This window comes from Carcharodon carcharias, chromosome 18 (genome assembly GCF_017639515.1).
Source record: "Carcharodon carcharias isolate sCarCar2 chromosome 18, sCarCar2.pri, whole genome shotgun sequence".
NCBI classification, from domain to species: Eukaryota; Metazoa; Chordata; class Chondrichthyes; order Lamniformes; family Lamnidae; genus Carcharodon; species Carcharodon carcharias.
This window is the reverse complement of record NC_054484.1, coordinates 15,308,152-15,326,499: the sequence shown is the minus strand read 5'-3', so window position 1 is coordinate 15,326,499 and position 18,348 is coordinate 15,308,152.

The window sequence follows — 18,348 nt, the reverse complement described above, 5'->3', positions numbered from 1 at the left end:
TCAGTGGTCCTTCTGTCTGTGTGGGTAAGTGGTGCATCACAATGTGCACCTGAAGGGGTGAAGGAAGCACTTTTTAGTATGTCTGGCGTTATATTTATTGGCGCCACTGTGGATTTTGTCGTGCTGTCCATATGTGTGACCTGGCCTCCTTTTTTGGCCTGTGAATACCAGATTATTTCTCAAGCAGGTGAATTTTTAGTTGTCAAATTCATAATTGATGTTAATTGCTTGTCAATCCAAAGGACTGATCGAAAGTTTTTTTGTGGATTTAAAATAAAATGAGAGCCGTCTCAGGTTACAAATTGTTTTGATTTCTTTTCCCCCATTTAATCCTTTTCTTGCATTCTACTTAAGCTCTGTAAAACATTGAATACAAATGTTACCAGTTTTTACTTAGTGAAAGACAATTACATTCTACAAGAGTATAATTAAAAAGAATATGACTGCTTACCTTGGTTACAGATCCCATTAATATCCTTCTCTTCATTTTGCATTTTCACTGATAGACTTTTTCTAGACAAAATGTTGATGATTCTCTGATTGTTACAGATTTGATTTACCAGACAGGTTTCTCACAAGAAACAGGGAACTTTATTTACAGGGCTTCAGCAGCAGTTACATGCTTCCATCAAGGTCCACAACTGGACAGAAAACTCTACCCCTAAGGCTCCCCGCGCTTAGGGCTGATTCGTTCACACTGTCGCATGATACTACACAGTACAATAAGTCTTAAAGCTACAGTCACTACAGTCTTAAAGCTACAGTTACTACATTGATCTTCTGGCTTTTTTGGTTTGATCTATTGAAAAATCATCATTGCAGCAGGTGCTGAATTATGATGATGGTATAAATAAAACAAGTAAGCAGAATTCATAACATAATTATAGACAAAGTATAAAATAATAAAAGGATTGAACATTTATGATAATTTCAGTATCCACGTAATCACAATACGTTGCAGAATGCAGGCCTCCTTAATTTACAGAATAAAAATGAAAAGTCTACTGCACATAATATATATGAGTTTTATAAAGCAGGGGATTGGGCTTTCTCTTCATTCTATATGTTATGTGCGGAATGGTGTCTTCTTAGTTCCATCGCATATCTAGTTTTTTGTGGTTGTGGAAAGAGATAATGGCAATGGGGGGGTGGGATTCAAAAGCTTTCTAGTGAAGTACAGACAGAGCCCTTTCCACCATTCAGTGGGGTTGGGAGGGGGGAAATATATTCTGCTGTTTGATTATGTTGGAGTAACTTTGGTATCTGTTATCTATGCTCAGTTTCGGTGCTTGTTTCTGAATGCTCTTTGGTAAGTCTAACATTCCAAACAGGCGCTGTGTATTCAACAAAGGGACTTACACAACTATTAAACACAGTGGATAGGTCAACTTGAGATACGTTGTGCTGCTTGAGAAGATGTAGCATGTGAGAACTTCCATTTGCTTTCTTAAGCATTTCACCTACTTGATAATCCCATTTGAGACCACTTTGAATGTACATTCCTAATAGTTAATGCACGCTTGTTGCGCAATCTCAGCATCGTCTACATTGACGAGGGGGGGAGCAGGAGGGATGCGGATGAAGCACCATTCCATAGCGTTGCACTTTTGAAGGTTCAGGTTCACATGATTCACTGTTCCCCATTCACACAACGAAGTGAATGCCCCTTGCATCTGAGACGTGTCACCTTGAATACGACACTCCAAGAGGGTCAAGTTATCCACATGTCTATAGCAATGTGTGCAACCACAAAAAGATGCCTATAAGACATTGTGTAATATAAATATCAATGTGATATCAATACAGGCATTGTTTAAGATGGTTAAAAGTATAATAAATGCCTAATTTGGTTCCTTGTAGGACCTCAGTATTTAACCGGATCTAGTGTCAAATCATTTGCTAAAATCAGTTAGCAGTACTTTTGATTGTTTCTGTTGATGATTTTTGCTTGTCACATTAAGACACAGCTAGATTTGCAAGACAGTCTACTGTATACAATCGCCTTCTGTTAACAAACTGATGATGCTTTGTCACAACACTCATAATTCATTTTGCAATGAAGCTTTCAGCTAATTTAGGAAAAATTATGGGCGAGAGAGATGGGACACGCGTTGGCAACAGTAGCTGGGGTTGACTTAGGGGTGACAATCGCTTCTTTCCACTGGCAGGGGACCTTGCCAATGCCATGTAATTGGTTGGTAATACATGTCAGCAGTACACAGAGTTCGATTGCGAATTCTCTTATCAAGCATGCAGGGGTGCCACCAGGTCTTCCTGCTCAGGAAAATAATCTGATTAAAGGATTTGGGCAACATCACGGATACAGAAAGTGAAATTAACCTGAGGTGAGATTTTCTAACGTAATTACTCCTACCCCAACAGCATCTTCTATTTATCGAAAAGAAAACTAGCAAATCTCCCAGAGTCTCTCAATGGTGTCAGAGGATTATTTATTTACTGACCATAACTGTTATCAACAAAGTGTAATGGGAATAGTGCTAGAGGAAGTACATGACATTGATGCAGTTCATACTATATTCCATATTGGCCACTGTAAAAATATAAATAATTAATTTAGAAGTAACCCTTCAGAAAATTGCTCGATAGAGTCTGGAACTACTCAAGACAATCACAGTAAAAGACTTTTAATTATTTGGATGCCTTCCTGACTTCAGAATGTCCCAAAGCCCTTTACAACATAATTTTGAACTGCATTCACTGTTGTAATGTAGGAAATGAGGCAGCCAATTTTCTCATAGCAAGCTCCCATAAACTGTATTGAAATGAGGATTCAACCATCTGTTTTAATTATGTTGTTTGAAGAATAAATATTACCAGGGCATGGACTAACTTCCCTGTCCTTACGATGGGATCTTTTATATCTTCCAGTGAAGACAGACATCGCCGCGGTTTAATGTCTAATCCGAAAGATGGCATGACTGACAGCGCAGCATTCCCTCTGTACTGCACTATGTGTCATCATAGATTATGTACTCAAGTCTCTGGAGAAGGGCTTGAACCCATAACCTTCTCACTGATCCAAACCTGCACTCAACTTGTTGCCCTGGATGAAATGTTAAATTAAGGTTTGCTAACTCATCGGAGACTGAGGGCTGGATTTTCATGGTCCAAAGTGAAGGGCAGGCTGGGAAAAACTGATCAGGATCCAGAAGTCCCACCTCCATTACTAGCCTTGGCTATTTTCACTGGCACAGAAAAAGGGGCAGGTGTGACCCCGGCTGCCTGATGTTTAAAGTTACTGGTTTTAAAGGTGGCCAGTTCAGATCCCCCTCGTGTTTTTCATGGAGGCAGTCATGATCAGGAAGGCCTCCTTATTTATGTCTGAGTGAGGTCATGAACTATGACCTGGAGGTGGGAAGAATGTTCCCTGCTTTCCAGTTCATCTGGAGATACTGCGATCAGCGGTGCACCTGTGTCATCGTCGGAGCTGGCAGGACTTTGGATGCAAAATGTAATTAGACGTTACCAGGTCAGGGCTGAGGGGGATATGGGTGGGTGAATGGGGGGCAGGTGGAGGAGATGGCATCATGCTGATTTGCACTGCTTTCTTTATTTTTTTGACACGGGCCTCAAGACTGGGCCGCATCAGCACGGCTCAGTCTCAGAGTCCGTTTCCCATCTCCAGCCCATTCCCGCCTTCCTGGCAGGCAGACGAAGATGGGAATTTGCAGCGTCGGGAATTTTTCCCGACTCCTGACACCTGTCTCACCACAACTATTGGGACCTGAAGATTCAATGTTTGGACTTTCCTAGTATGTTTGGATCTGTCCTACATTAGGGGGATATCAATAACTAAGCCATGCATTGGGAAGCTAATATTATTTTGTAATGCTTCTCAAAAATTAATCCCAACCTTTTGTTTCCATGTGGATGTTTTTTTACACAAGAGGGTAACTGTCGTGCATGACGTCCATAGTTATGATGCTGCTCAAGTCAGCTTTTTGCCAGTTGTTTTCATTGTTTCTACTTTTAATGTCAGAAGATTTAGGGTTTTAAGTTCCTTACAGAGATATAAGTGCACGACCTCGGCTGGAATGCCAGTGTGCTACTCAAGGGAGTGCTGGTCATCCAAGATTTTGTCTTTTCAATTAGATATTAAATAGAGGTCCTTCTACCTATTCTTCTACGTCAGCTGGAAGATCCCATTACATGGTTTTTGGATCTGTCAGGGCCACTAAGGGGGGACTGGTTAGCTGAATTGGCTAGAGTGTGGATCAGATTAACACTAGCAGCATGGTATTCACAGACCCATAGTCAACTCATGGCCTGCCTCTGTGTCCCGCTGGTAGTTAAAAAAAAAAATCAGAACATTTTGTCATGGTTCAGTAAATAATCACCAAGTGCCTATCTTTGGGCAGGGAATTTGAGAAGAATGAAGAACAGTACTGGGAAGCAGGAGTTCCATAACTAGGGCATAGAGGGGGCTTTAAACTAAAGATTGGGGGCAGGGGATCAAAGGTGGGATGATGTGATCAATTAAAGAGAGAGAGCAAGGCAAGGAAGCAAGATAGCAATAAGAGAAATGACAATCAGAGCATGACAGGAAGGGACAGATCACACATACTTAAGAGTGTACCAGTAGATAAGGCCAGAGGTTGCAAAAATGGTAAAAAGACAGAGTTAAAGGCTCTGTATTTGAATGCACGTGGCATTCGTAACAAACCACATGAATTGACAGCTCAGATAGGAATAAATACGAATGACCTGATAGCCATTCTGGAGACATGGCTGCAGGATGGCAAGGGCTTGGACCTGAATATTCAAGGGTACATGACATTTAGGAAGGACAGAAAGCTAGAAAAAGTTGGAGGGGTAACTCTATTAATTAAAAATGATATTAGTACAATAGAAAGACATGACCTTAGTTCTAAAGATTAAGAATCAGTTTGGGTAGAGAGAAGAAATAGTTAAGGTAGGAAGTCACTTGTGGGAGTAGTTTAACGGCCCCCTTACTAACCACACTGTAGGATAGGGTATGCATCGAAAAATAATGGGGGCGCCTGAGAAAGATACAGCGATAATCATGGGCAATTTTAATTTATGGATAGATTGGGTGAATCAGATTGGCAAAGGTAGATTGGAAGATGAGTTCATCGAGTGTTTTTGGGACAATTTCTTAGAGCAGCACATGCTAAAGCCAACGAGAGAGCAGGCTATTCTAGATCTGATATTATGCAATGAGACAGGATTAATTAATGACCTCATAGTAAAGGCTTCCCTAGGTAGCAGTGATCATAACATGATTGAATTTCACATTCAGTTTGAGGGAGAGGAGGGTGGGTCTAAGATTAGTGTTTTGAACTTAAATAAGGGCGTGAATACAGAACTGGCTGAAGTGAGCTGGGAAATTAGATTAAGGGATAAATCAATGGAGATGTAGTGGCAGACATTTAAGGAGATATTTCATAACAAAGATATATTCCAGTGAGAAAGAAAGACTCTTGGGGAAGGACGTACCGCCCATGGCTAACTAAGGAAGTTAAAGATATTATCAAATTGAAAGGAAAAGCATACATTTCCGTAAACGTTAGTGGCAGCTGAGAAGATTGGACAGAATATAAAAACAGCAAAGAATACCAAATAAATAATAATAAGGGAGTACAAGAGATAGCTGGAAGTATAAAAACAGATAGTAAGGGGTTTAAAAGGTATTTGAAAAGGAAAGGAGTAAGAAACGTGAACATTGGTCCTCTAGAGAGTGAGTCTGGGGGATTAATAATGGAAAGTGAGGAAATGGCAGATGAATTGAACAGATATTTTGCAGCTATCTTCACTGTATAGGATACAAATAATATCCCAGGGATGTACATCAAGAGGTGAAAGGGAGGAGGGAACTTTAAACAAATACAACTACCATGGAAAGAGTACTGAGAAAATTTTTACAGTTGAAAGCTGACAAGTTCCCAGGTCCTAATAGACTTCATTCTGTGGTCTTAAATGAAGTGGCTGCTGAGGTAGTAGCTTTAATTTCATTTAATTTTGGCTTTAATTTTCCAAAATTCCCTAGATTCTGGAAAGATCCCATCAGATTGGAAAATGGTGAATATGACTCCTCTATTCAAGGGGGGAGAAAGCAGGAAACTACAAGCTAGTTAGTTGAAAATCTGTCATAGGGAAAGTGTTGGAATCTATTATTAAGGAGGTTACAGTGGGGGCTTAGAAAATCTCAATGCGATCAGGTAGGATCAAATGAGTTTGAGAAAGGGAAATTGTGATTGACTGATTTTTTGGAGTTCTTTGAGGAAGTAACAATCAACGTGGTTAAAGGGGAACCTGTGGCTGTGCTGCACTTAGATTCCTAGAAGGCATTTGACAGAATGCCACATCAACGGTTACTACACAAAATAAGAGTTTAAGGTGTCAGGGGTAACGTATTAGCATGAATAAAGGATTGGCTTTTAATGCAAGGGATTTGTATTGTTTAATTATCCTCCACTCACCGCATTTTGCTGGAGAAATAATCCTGCTGTTATCGGGAGGCTTTGCTGTAGTTTCAGTCATGAGTTCCATTTTGCTGTAGTTTGTAGAGACTCCTGTGTGCTGTAAGCCCATCCCTACATCCAACATACTCGTTGATAAGGTGGTGCTAATACGCAATCCACAAAAAAGAAAGCCACATAGGTTGGAAATCTGATTTTAAAAACAGGAAATGCTTGAATTGAGGGATCCGGTCAGCCAGGATCTGAAGAGACAGTCGAACATTTCAAATCGAAAGACTGGCAGAAATTGATGACCAGGCTTTCCAGAAAATTTAGCCTCTCCTCTTGTCTCATTGGGTGTTAAAGGGAACCCAACAGCCTTTTAATTCTGTGATGCTGTATTTTAAAATTGAAACTGAAGTATATGCTGTCTCCCTCTCTGGCTTTGTTCCTGGAGAAAGGGAAGGAACAGAATCCATTAAAATCCCTCATGTAGGAAAAGCTTTGGCTTTAATAGAATATAGTCAGTATTCTTTCAAAAGTAATGTTAACTTTTAATCTTATACTATAAGAAATCTGATGAGTTCAAGTAGACGGTTTATTCAAGTTTTATTATAGGCTCTTCATTAGCTTGTAGCTTTATATTCTATACCTTGTGATGAAACCTAGAATTTCATTAGCAAAGCATAATACCTAGCTCGTGACTGGTCAAATACTAGGCTCCAAATTATATATAACATGATTATTCATCCACATTCGGCTTTTTTGCATTGGTTCAGGAGCTCTTTAATATTCCTATTCTTTTAATAGAGAACATAAACATTTTCCTTCAAATGAAAAGTGTGCCTTCAGTTGCCAAGGAGTGTTGTGGTAAGGATAGCAATGAATCAGTATTACACTGCAAAGTCTTTGGGTGGAATCATCCCAGTTTGCACTAAGTGTGGTAGCGGGCATGAAAAAGGACATTTTACCTGCTGGCCGCAGTGGGGTTTTTTTGCACCATATCATCGCCTTCCTGGCACCACCCGCCTCATTAATAATGCATTAGCAGGAAACATGCCATCTCGCTGGCAGGCAGCCTCCAGTTTGCCTGTCACACCATTACCTCACCGCTTCCTCAGTCCGGGCACCATACGTAAACTGCAGCCACACACACAGTTCTCCATGCTTGTAGCTGGGCATATCTGACACATTGCCCTCAGATAATCTTGACCCCGACCCCAGCACCGAGAGCCCATCGAATGAGGACCCTGAGGGCAGCACCACTGAAAACCCGTCACAGCGCTTACCCACACCCTCCACCAGCCGTACAGACACACACCTCAGTGGGACCTAGATCTCGAGCAGGCTCGGGTTCACAATCTGGTGGTCACTGCATGGACACATGTCCGCAGCAGGAGGAGGTAGGTTCAGCTGAGCCCCCCAGGCACTTGGAGGACTGCAGGGGAAGAGGCATCTGTGAGGTCTGAGTCAGATGATGAGTTTCTTAATTTGGCCTTTCAACTCATCGCGGAGAGTCAGCAGAAGGCATGGGAACATCACGCAGAGATGTTAGAAGCCACTAACAGAGTGCCACGCAAGTCAGAGGAGTGCTTCTGCCTGCTCTCTGATGAAGTGGTGCCCACATATGTGTGTTTATGGAGGTCTCCATGGGCCATAGACACCGTTGTCCAGCAGAACACAGAGATGCACGCATACCTGCGCTCCATCATGGTAACCATGGGTGAGTTCCTGCAGTGGCGATGTGAGAGGGAAACGGGGCAGCTCGATGTCCCTCCAGGTGCTGCTTCCCCTCAAGGAGTCAGGTTGGGGCCCCTGGGCACCCGAAGGGAGGAGGAGCGGCAGCTGGACACCCCTGGGTCATCCATTCAGGGATCTCAGGGACTGTCCTCTCCCTACGAGTCCCCTTTGCCTGTGACCCCCTCAAACCTGTCCTCTGTTACCTCAGAGAGAGCAGCTGGCCCACAGGAGGACAGCCAAAGCAAGCCGGGGCCCTCAGGGCCTCGGCTCCCCTGTGGACACAGGCTGAAATCATCGGAGGCAACAGGGCCCACCATTGCACGGGCTGTCTCCATCCCTGCTGCGGATGTCAGGGCAGCACCTAGAAGAATTGGTAGGCCTAGAAAAGTTAAGAAATTCCGATCACAGATGGTTGTCACTTTATAATCTGCAAATATATTTACTTTCACTGAATAACGTGTACTGGTGTCTATTAGCTTCATTGACAAGCTTCACGAGTCCTCCCCAGCATCCCTGCTCACTACTAGTAGTTCAGCGGCACACAGCTGGACCATGAGTGATTCTGGAGGGAGAAATATATGTGGCAGAGCTTTTTGTAGCCTCATGCAAGCACTGTCCCATGCGTGTGGAGCCTTTATCCATCACACTCACCTCAGTGCCCTGAGCATTTTCAATGCTGCCATTTGGGGTTCTCTTTCAGTTGCCCATCTGAACTGATCTGATCGCACTCCCATGCAGCACCGGTGCCCGTCCAACATAAGGCTATGCTCACTTTTGATTTGAAAAACATGGTCGTGGTAAAGTTTTTGATCGGCTCCCCCATTCTTTTCCCTCTCCCGCCGTCACCCAGATCCATTCCCCATCACTGTGGAGTCCCAGCATCACTTTCCACCTCCCCACACTCACCTGCCAACCTGAACCCTTGTCGTTCCAGAATGTCCAGGTGAACATGCACAGTTCCTATCTCCTGGAGAACCCCACTCCCATCCATATGGACCTCCTAATCACCTCCTTCTCATCCCTGGGGCCTATGTCTGCCTCCATATCCCCACCAACCCTCGCCACCCCTTCTAACATTACTGACTCACCCTCCCATCCTAACTCACTCTGCCCCCTCTCATACTGGCCATTGCCTCCTACTATGCCCACCCTCTGTTCGCTTCCCAGGAGACAGTCAGAGACTCTATAGACCCCTCTCTTTACACGTTCCCCTGGATATCCGCCTCTCCTTATGCCCTCCTCCACCCTTACACTCTCCTCCACCCTTATTCCCTTCTCCCCCCAGACACCTTCCGTGCTCCAAACTCCCTTACGCCTTCTTCCCCCTTACACCTACCTCCCCACTTGCAGCATTCTCCCCCAAAACACCTTCCTTTCCCGCTACTCCCTCCTTCCCCCATGCTTGCTCCTTCCCCCATAATCCTATACTTCCACATTATATTCCATCTGCCATACTCCCATGCTTCCACATTATATTCCATCTGCCATACTCCCATGCTTCCACATTATATTCCATCTGCCATACTCCCATGCTTCCACATTATATTCCATCTGCCATACTCCCATGCTTCCGCATTATATTCCATCTGCCATGTCTTTGCCCACTCACTTAACCTGTTGAAATCCCCTTGAAACCTCTTTGCATCTTCATCACAACTCACGTTCCCACCAAGTTTTGTATCATCAACAAACATGTAAATATTACATTTTACAAACCCCATACTCTTGCTTTTTCCCCTTTCCCTGAAAGTGTTGAAATATGTTTCAATGGTTACTTTGCTTATCCATTCTTCATGTGCAAGCCTAGAGAAGTTGTATCTGAGGCTATTGTGCTATAATTGGCATCACAGCTGACCCCAATCCTTGTCTTGCCTGACAGTTCATTCATACCTCATTAATACCTTGCTGCCAGACTCCCCAATCAGAAATGATAGTTCTGGCTGAACGTTCCCCTTCCTAACCTATACTGATGCAGGCAGAGGACTAACTTTGTGCTATCGTGGGCTCAAATTCCTGCTTCTCAATGACTTGGAACAACAACAATTTGTATTTTTATAGCACCTTTTAAAACCCAGTACAATGTTTCCAAGATGATTCGCAGGAGCATAAGTTGACCAACATTGACACCAAACCAAAGAGCAGATGTTAGGTCACATGACTGAGCAGTAAGAGAAGTCTTGAAAAGAGCAGAAACTCTCACCTTGTGTGGAGGTCCAAATGTGTAAATACTTACTGTAAATAAATAGCTCTGGTTAAAAAAAGACTGTGGACTCAAGCAGCATACTTTTGCGAGCCTAGACAATGACCAAGCCCTATCTAAACCCCTACCACACAACAAAGCCCAGTGCTCTCACTACAACACGGAAGTAGAGAAGTCTTTTCAAGTTCTTTTTCACCTGCTGCCAACCCTATCCTGTTCCATTACAACATTCAGATCCTAGTTCCCCCTAACAACAATTCATTCCAGTTATTAATTTGTCACTTTTGGATAACAATATTTCCTGTATCAGTCCTAAGTTGTGTGGACCAATTGCTCCATCCTGTTTACCTATCAGCTCATGAACACCAGCTTCTCATCTTCATTTGTTTCTGCTGTTGGCCCTTTGCACCGGCTAATCTTTCTCATGTACGTCTGTAGAGCTTTCCCTTTCGGCAGCCCTTGTACACCCGATATAAATTTTTCCAGTCCCTTTCGCCAAGAATGATTTTCCCCAATTAGCTGGCAAAATTATATTTTTTTTCTCTACGGCAAGGAGTACATTTAATTTCTAATTTCTTTTGAAAGTGTTTGCACTCCCTCACTCCACTGGAGGTCAAGAGGGCAGCCAATCAAATTTTTCCAAGTGCTGCTCTGAGCTAGTCATTGAGAGGTCATTGACACGAAAGAATGAAAGCTTTCATTCTTTCCCAATCCTCGCACAAAGGGACTTGCTTCCTTCCATTACTGCAACATGGGCTGGAGTGGTAAATCAGATATGCATCTGCTGCCCACTGTGACCCAACTGGTAGCACACTCACTTTCTGAGTTAGATGGTTGTGGGGTTCAAGTCTCTCTCCAGAGACTTGAGCACAAAATCCAGGCTGACACTCTAAGGCACTACATAGACCAGCATTTTCTGTTCGGCGCCCCCAGGCTCTGCAGATCAATGCATAAAATGACACGCGGTGATGTTGGGCATGCATCCCAATGTCACTGTGCGTCATTCCAATCTTCCGTTCGGCGGGCATGCACCAGAGTTGGCTGTGCACCCGCCGAACTGTCAAAGGCCTCGTAAAGCCATTTACAAACCAATTAACCCAATTGAGAAAGTTGACCGTTCAACCTTAAGGTTGGCGGGGGGGGGTGGGGGGGGGGGGGGCGCAGGCAAAGAGCCGAGGCGGCCTTCGCATTTATCGTGAAACCTTATCCACGGGCGAGATGAGGTTCCATGAAGGTTTTATAAAATAAATAAAAAATGTTATGAAAATTCATAAACATGTCCCAGCTCATGTGGCACTGTCACGTCAGGGGACATTTCTAAATAATTTTTTTTTTATTTGTTCCATCTTCAAAACTGAACTTAATCGCCCTGAGGGAAATCCTCCCCATAGAGAACGCTGCGCTGTTGGAGGTGCCATCATTCAGATAAGGCTTTAAATTGAGGCCCAGTCTCAAGTTGATATGCAAGATCCCATGGCACCATTTCGAAGAATAGCAGTGGAATTCTCTCTGTGCTGTCCTGACCATTAATGGTCCTTTAACCAATGTGGCTGGAAGAGATTAACTGGCCATTATTTCAATGCTGTTTGTGGGACTTTGCTGTGTGAAGTTTTGCTGCTGTATTTCTTACTTTATAACAGTCACTGCACTTTTAAGAGTATTTAATTGGCTATAAAGTACTTTGGGCTGTTCAGAGATTGTGAAAAGCACTGTACACCGATTCACCAATGTAATGCAATTTGATTTTGGCACCAGACCATCTATATCCCTGTGAATTCTCCGAGATGAAGGCCACTGTGTGGGGAATTAAGCATCACAGAATCACAGAATTGTTACAGCATGGAAAGAGGCCATTCAGCCCTGTGTCTGCACCACCTTTCCAAATGAGCAATGCATCTAGTGCCATTCCCAACCCCCACCTTCTCCCCGTAACCATGCACATTCTTCCTTTTCAGATAATAACCCAATTTCCTCTTGAATGCCTCAACTGAACTGCCTTCATCACACTCGCAAGTAGTGCATGCCAGATCTTAGCTACTCGCTGGGTGAAGAAGTTTCTCCCTGTGTCACCATTGCTTCTTTTGCCAATTACCTTAAGCCTGTGCCCTCTCAGTCTCAATCCTTCTGCCAATGGGAACTGTTTCTCCCTATATACTCTGCCCAGACCCCTCATGATTTTGAATATCTCTATCAAATCTCCTCTCAACTTTCTCTTCTCCAAGGGAAACAGTCCCAACTTCTCCAATCTATCCACGTAATTGAAATTCCTCATCCCCAGGATCATTCTCATGAATCTTTCCTGCACTATCCCTAATGCCTTCAAATCTTTCCTAAAGTGTGGCACACAGAACAAGACACAATACTCCAACTGGGGCCGAACCAATTTTTATACGAGTTTAACATAACTTCCTTGCTCTTGTACCCTATGCCCCCGTTAATTAAGTTTAAGATACTGTATGTTTATTAACTGCTCTCTCAACCTGTCCTGCCACCTTCAATGATTTATGTACATAGACACCCAGATTCCTCTGCTCCTGCACCCCCTTTAGGATTGTAGCTTTTATTTTATATTGTGTCTGTGTGTCCTTCCTACTAAAATGGATCACTTCACTAATTCTCGACATTAAATTTCATCTACCACTTGTCCACCATTCCACCAACTTGTCTATGTCCATTTGAAATTCTGTACTATCCTCCTCACTGTTCCCAATGCTTCCAAGTTTCTTTTCGTTGCAAATTTTGAAATTGTGCCCTGTACGCCGATGTTTAGGTCATTAATATAATATTTGGAAGAGCAAGGGCCCCAACACCGACCCCGAGAGAGCTACTCTACAAACCTTCCTCCAATCCAAAAATATCCATTAACAACTACTCTCTGTTCCCTGTCACTCAGCCAATTTTGTATCCATGTTGCTGCTTTTCCTTTTATTCCGTGAGCTATTGCTTTGTTCCAAGTCTGTTGTGTGGCACTGTGTCAAATGCCTTTTGGAAGTCCCTGTGCACCACATCAATAGCGTTGCCCTCATCAACCCTCTCTGATATCTCTTTAAAAAGCCCCAGTAATTTAGTTAAACATGGGGCTGCATTTTATGTGCCCCTGCCGGGTGTGTTTTCAGCAGGGGGGTAGTTACGTAAAGTAGGGTGGGTGTCTACCTCACCACCTTCCCACCCAACCCCGAGCTCACCCCCATAATATGGGGGGGTGGGCAGGCGCCAAAATTGTTAGCCCACCCGCCATACTTAAAAAGGTAATCAAGAGACAATTAGGCTTGTTATCAATATATAGTTCAAAATTAACAATAAATGGTTTGTGTTTAAATATATAAGTCGCAAGGTCTCATCACTGAGACACAAAATGAACCCATGACACAACATCATTGATAGTCCATCTCCTGCTTTGCTTAAAATCTGAACTGGTGAAGAGAATGGAAAGCTCATAATTAGCATTGTAATAATATAACATAATTAGCATTATAATACATGCCTCAATTTACAAAGCTTACTTTCACTCTTATTTCAAAAAATCCAGTGAGTTAGAAGTCGGTGGCTGCTAAGAGTTGGCGTTTTGATTGGAGCTGTTGGTATTCAGTGGTTAAAGTTCCTCTCCGGAGTAGGTGGATGATGGGAGGACACCTGATCTGTATGAGGTATGTGCTGATCAGAGTAAGTGAGTGGCAGTCTGAAGTAAATGTATGTGCAAGAAAAAGGAGAAACTTGTCTTGGAAGGAGTGTTACAAAGAGACACTAGACTGATGCCTGGGCTGAGAAGATCGTCCTGTGAGGAGGGAATGAGTTGACTAGGCCTATATTCCCTGGAATGTAGTAGAATGAGAGGCGATCGAATTGAAATATAGAAAACACTTAAGGACCTTGACAGGATAGATGCTGGGACGATATTTCCTCTGGCTGGAAAATCTGCAACATGGGGTCAGAGGCGGAAACTTGTGCCCTCTCCCGTGGCAGGTTTGGTGATGGGGTCCATTCAATCAGGTGGGAGGATGGTGGATTTGGACCCCATAACCTTCCTGCCGCCAGCCTGATGAAAGTCATGGAAAGAAGGCTCATGGACAACCTTCCCATTGCCAACTGAGGCCCTTAAGTGGGTAATTAATGCCCATTAAGGGCCTCATCCCATCACCACTGGTGTTAGTCCAGCAGTAGGCAGGGTGGCTGATGGGGGCAGCAGACTCACCATGTGGAGAGCACAACAGACAAACCTGCATAAAGTTGCTTGCATGAACCCAGGAGTTGGGGTGGTCGAGTGTCCCTCCTCTCCCCCGTGACCTCCGCCTTTCACCAACAATCACCTGTGGCCTGTGATCCAGCGACGATCTTAGGCCTCAAGTGAGTGTCATACTGGCAGCAGCCACTGCCTTCCTGGTAGCACTGCAGTTCAGTAGAGCTGTTGGCTTCTGATTGGTCAGCAGCACTCGGTGGGTGGGACTACCACCCCCGGTTGTGTATCTTTGGAACTCTACCCCCCCAGGAAGCTGTGGATGATGCTCAGTTGTTGAGACAGAAATTTATTAATTTTTTTAGGAAGTACTGACCCTTGGGGAACACTACTGTCTACCATCCTCCGGTCTGAAAAATGACTATTTACCAAGACTCACTACTTTCTTTCCTTAAGTCAATTTTTTATCCAACCTGACAGCAACCCTCCTATTCTGAGTTTCAGTTTTGTTAACCAGCCTTTTATGTGGTACTGTGCCAAACGCATTCTTGAAATCCATGTAGAGAGCATCCATTGCATTTTCTTGCAAGACATTCTTTTATTTTCTCCTTCTCTGGAACATGGCAACAAACAAAGGAAGAAAAAGATGGAAAGGATGCCTTTACTTCGAACAGAATGTGGAATTAATTGAATGATTCTTTATTATAATCCTAGTGGTTCATTGAAAGACCAGCTTGTTGAGACGCTCTGCATCCCTTACACTGCAGGGCTCTCATTCACAAAGCAATTACCTTTTATACATGCTTTAAAAGAGTATCTTCTTCCTGAAAAAATGTAGTATACAACCAGTTTTTCTTTTTCTTAAGCAATGGAAGGTCACAGAAGGGCTGAGAGCCACTTCTTCATCAAAAGATATTTATTACTGAGGAATATCATTCAGTCTATGTTCAGCCATCCAGAATGACCCGACAGACTCTCCATCGCCACATCTAAATCTATTTCGTGATTTCAGGGCTTTTACCTCTTTCACCCTGTTCATCACCCTGTGAGGAAAATTACTTTCTAATATTAGTCTTAAAATGACCTAGTTACTATTTCAAATCTGTCTCCCCTTCATCGGATTATAAAATATTACAGCACAGAAGGACCATTCAGCTCCTTGTCTTTTTCAGCTCTCTGAAATCGCTGTATAACTTCGCCTCACACCAGCTTTTTCCCATATAATCCTACAAATTAGTTCTCTTCAAGCACACTTCCAATTGTCTTTGAAAGTTATTATGGAATCTGATGAAGTCCAAAGTGAGCAAAGGTCATTTGGCTTTTTAAGCCTTCTCATCTGAAATTCTTCTACTGTAAACTTCTATTCTAATCTTCTGCACCCACCACCACCATCACTAGCTGATCCTCTATTTTGAATATTAACAATACCAGATGTTCCACATTTTCTTGGAGAAAAAAAATCTCTAGTAACTTCTATAGCCCCTTGACCTCTTTTCTCAACAGACACCAATTCAACTCCCTTCCAAACGTGTCAGATAAAGCAATCGACTTCCTTCTCTGGGAGCATGGGTCATTTGTGTGTTTACCATGGTTCAGTGACTCGTCCCCTCACTTCTCAGTCAGAATGATGTGGGTTCAAGTCCTGCTCCAGAAGCTTGAGCACAAAATCTAGTTTGACATTCCAGTGCAGTACTAAGTTCAAATTGCCATCTTTCAGATGGAACATAGGAACCGGAGTAGGCCTTCTAGTCCCTCAAGCCTGTTTCGCCACTCAATGGGATCATGGTTGATCCCATAACTGCTTATACCCCCCATATCCCTTGGGACTTTTACGAACAAAAACCTATCAGTTTAATTTTTGGCTTTGTACCTCAGCACAATGCTCCCCAACTACTGGAGGTTGTTTCTCCCAACCTGTTCTCCGATTCGTAAAGTGAATCTCAGCCTGCCCTCTCAGTTGGATGTAAAAGATCCCATGGCACTATTTTGAAGAAGAGCAGGGGAGTTCCCAAACAGTGTCCTGTCCAATATTGATCCCTCAATCAGCATCACAAAAACAGATTATCTGGTCATTATCCCATTGGTGGTTATGGGAGCTTGCTGTGCGCAAATTGGCTGCTGCATTTCCTACATTATAACAGTGACTGCAATTCAAAAGTATTCCATTGATTGTAAAATGCTTTGAGAGATCCTGAGATCATGAAAGGTGTTATATAAATGCAAGGCTTACTTTTTATTTGCGCATTAGGGCATTAAAGGCAATGTAGCTGTTATTTAACAGAATATGCCTCTGACTTTAAAGTGGCTGGTTAATCTGTAAACTGTAAATTGGGTAAATTCTCACATATCTGGCATCTGAATCAAAAAACTTACACTGAGTCTGCTTTTCAACACAAGTGACTGCTTACAATATAAATAACGTTGGGACTTTTAGTCGACAGATGGCCTAGCCTGTTGGGAACGATGTTGGAACTTTTGAAACATAGTGCACTTTTTTTTTGATATCCGTAACCATTTAAATTCATGATTGGAATATTCAGCGTGGGGCCTACTAAAATTTCCGATTATGAAACATTAATGGCTAAAGTTTAAAATCGGTGGCACAGAGTTAGGAAGTTATCCTCTCCAGTCTTCCCTTTCTTTTTATAAATTCAGGATAAATGCCAGAAAAAGTGGGAAAACGCAGCAGGCTACGGAGATTGTGATCCTGCTAATTACGCAAAAGCTCAAGCTGGTTAACAAAACTGCTGCTTTTCAGATCAAAAGGGGATCCGATGGTTCCTGGGGTGTGTGTAAAAATACTGGAATTCTCGCTGTCTGAGGCCAGAACTTCAGGGACCGGGTCTCCAGAATTCTGCCTTCTACATACATTATGCCACTTCTATACCCTCTCTGTTCATACAATCATGCAACACAGAAAGAGGCTGTAAAGTTCTTGGGACTGAAACAGTTATGCATTCAGCCAGAATTAGAACTGTATGAGCTGTTAAACAGGGATCCTTTGTTTTTATTACAATTAATACTTATCTACATTAATTAATTTAATGTAAATTAATACTAAATCTACTCGACTCCCTCTGCTGGTACATGTGTGTATGGTAGCCTCAAGTGGACAGAAATTGCACAATGCATTTTTTAATACACTACTGAGGCCTTTGCTGTCTCTTTGAAAGCCCTTCTCTTCCTCCATTGCCCTGACCCACTTGTACACTGGGGTGATTCAGCCCATCCTGCCTGTGCCCGCTCTTTGAAAGAGCTACCCAATTCCTCTCACTTACTCTTTCTCAGTAGACCCATAACTTTGTGCTTTCTGTGTGTGTGTGCAATCAGTAAGCAGTTTCACAGTGTTGTTTTTTTTGGGGGGGATTAGAATCAAACCCATGCTTTCTCAGTATAACTCAACTGAGCACTTCTACTCACACCTGTCAAACAGTACCAACCAGCTCTGGTGAACTCAATTATCTGTGACTGAACTATAGCATTAGTCAGCACTGATAAGTCCAATCGTGAGCACTGCTCAGTTTTGGTCTATGGAAGCTTGAACGGGAGGCGAGGAATTATGTTAAAAAAATGCAGGAGGATTCAGAAAATGGCCTCATTACTTGAGGGGGAGTTGAAGGGATGAGGGGAATCTCCCAGGATTTATTAGTAATACTTGCCTTCAAGTGGTCACCAGGGGGTATGGCAGGCATTTGCAAGGAATACCTGGCACCGAGAAATATGAACTCTCTGGCTTAAATCCAATTATAATATATGAAGAAATATCAAACCTTGAGGAATTTTTTAAAGATGTA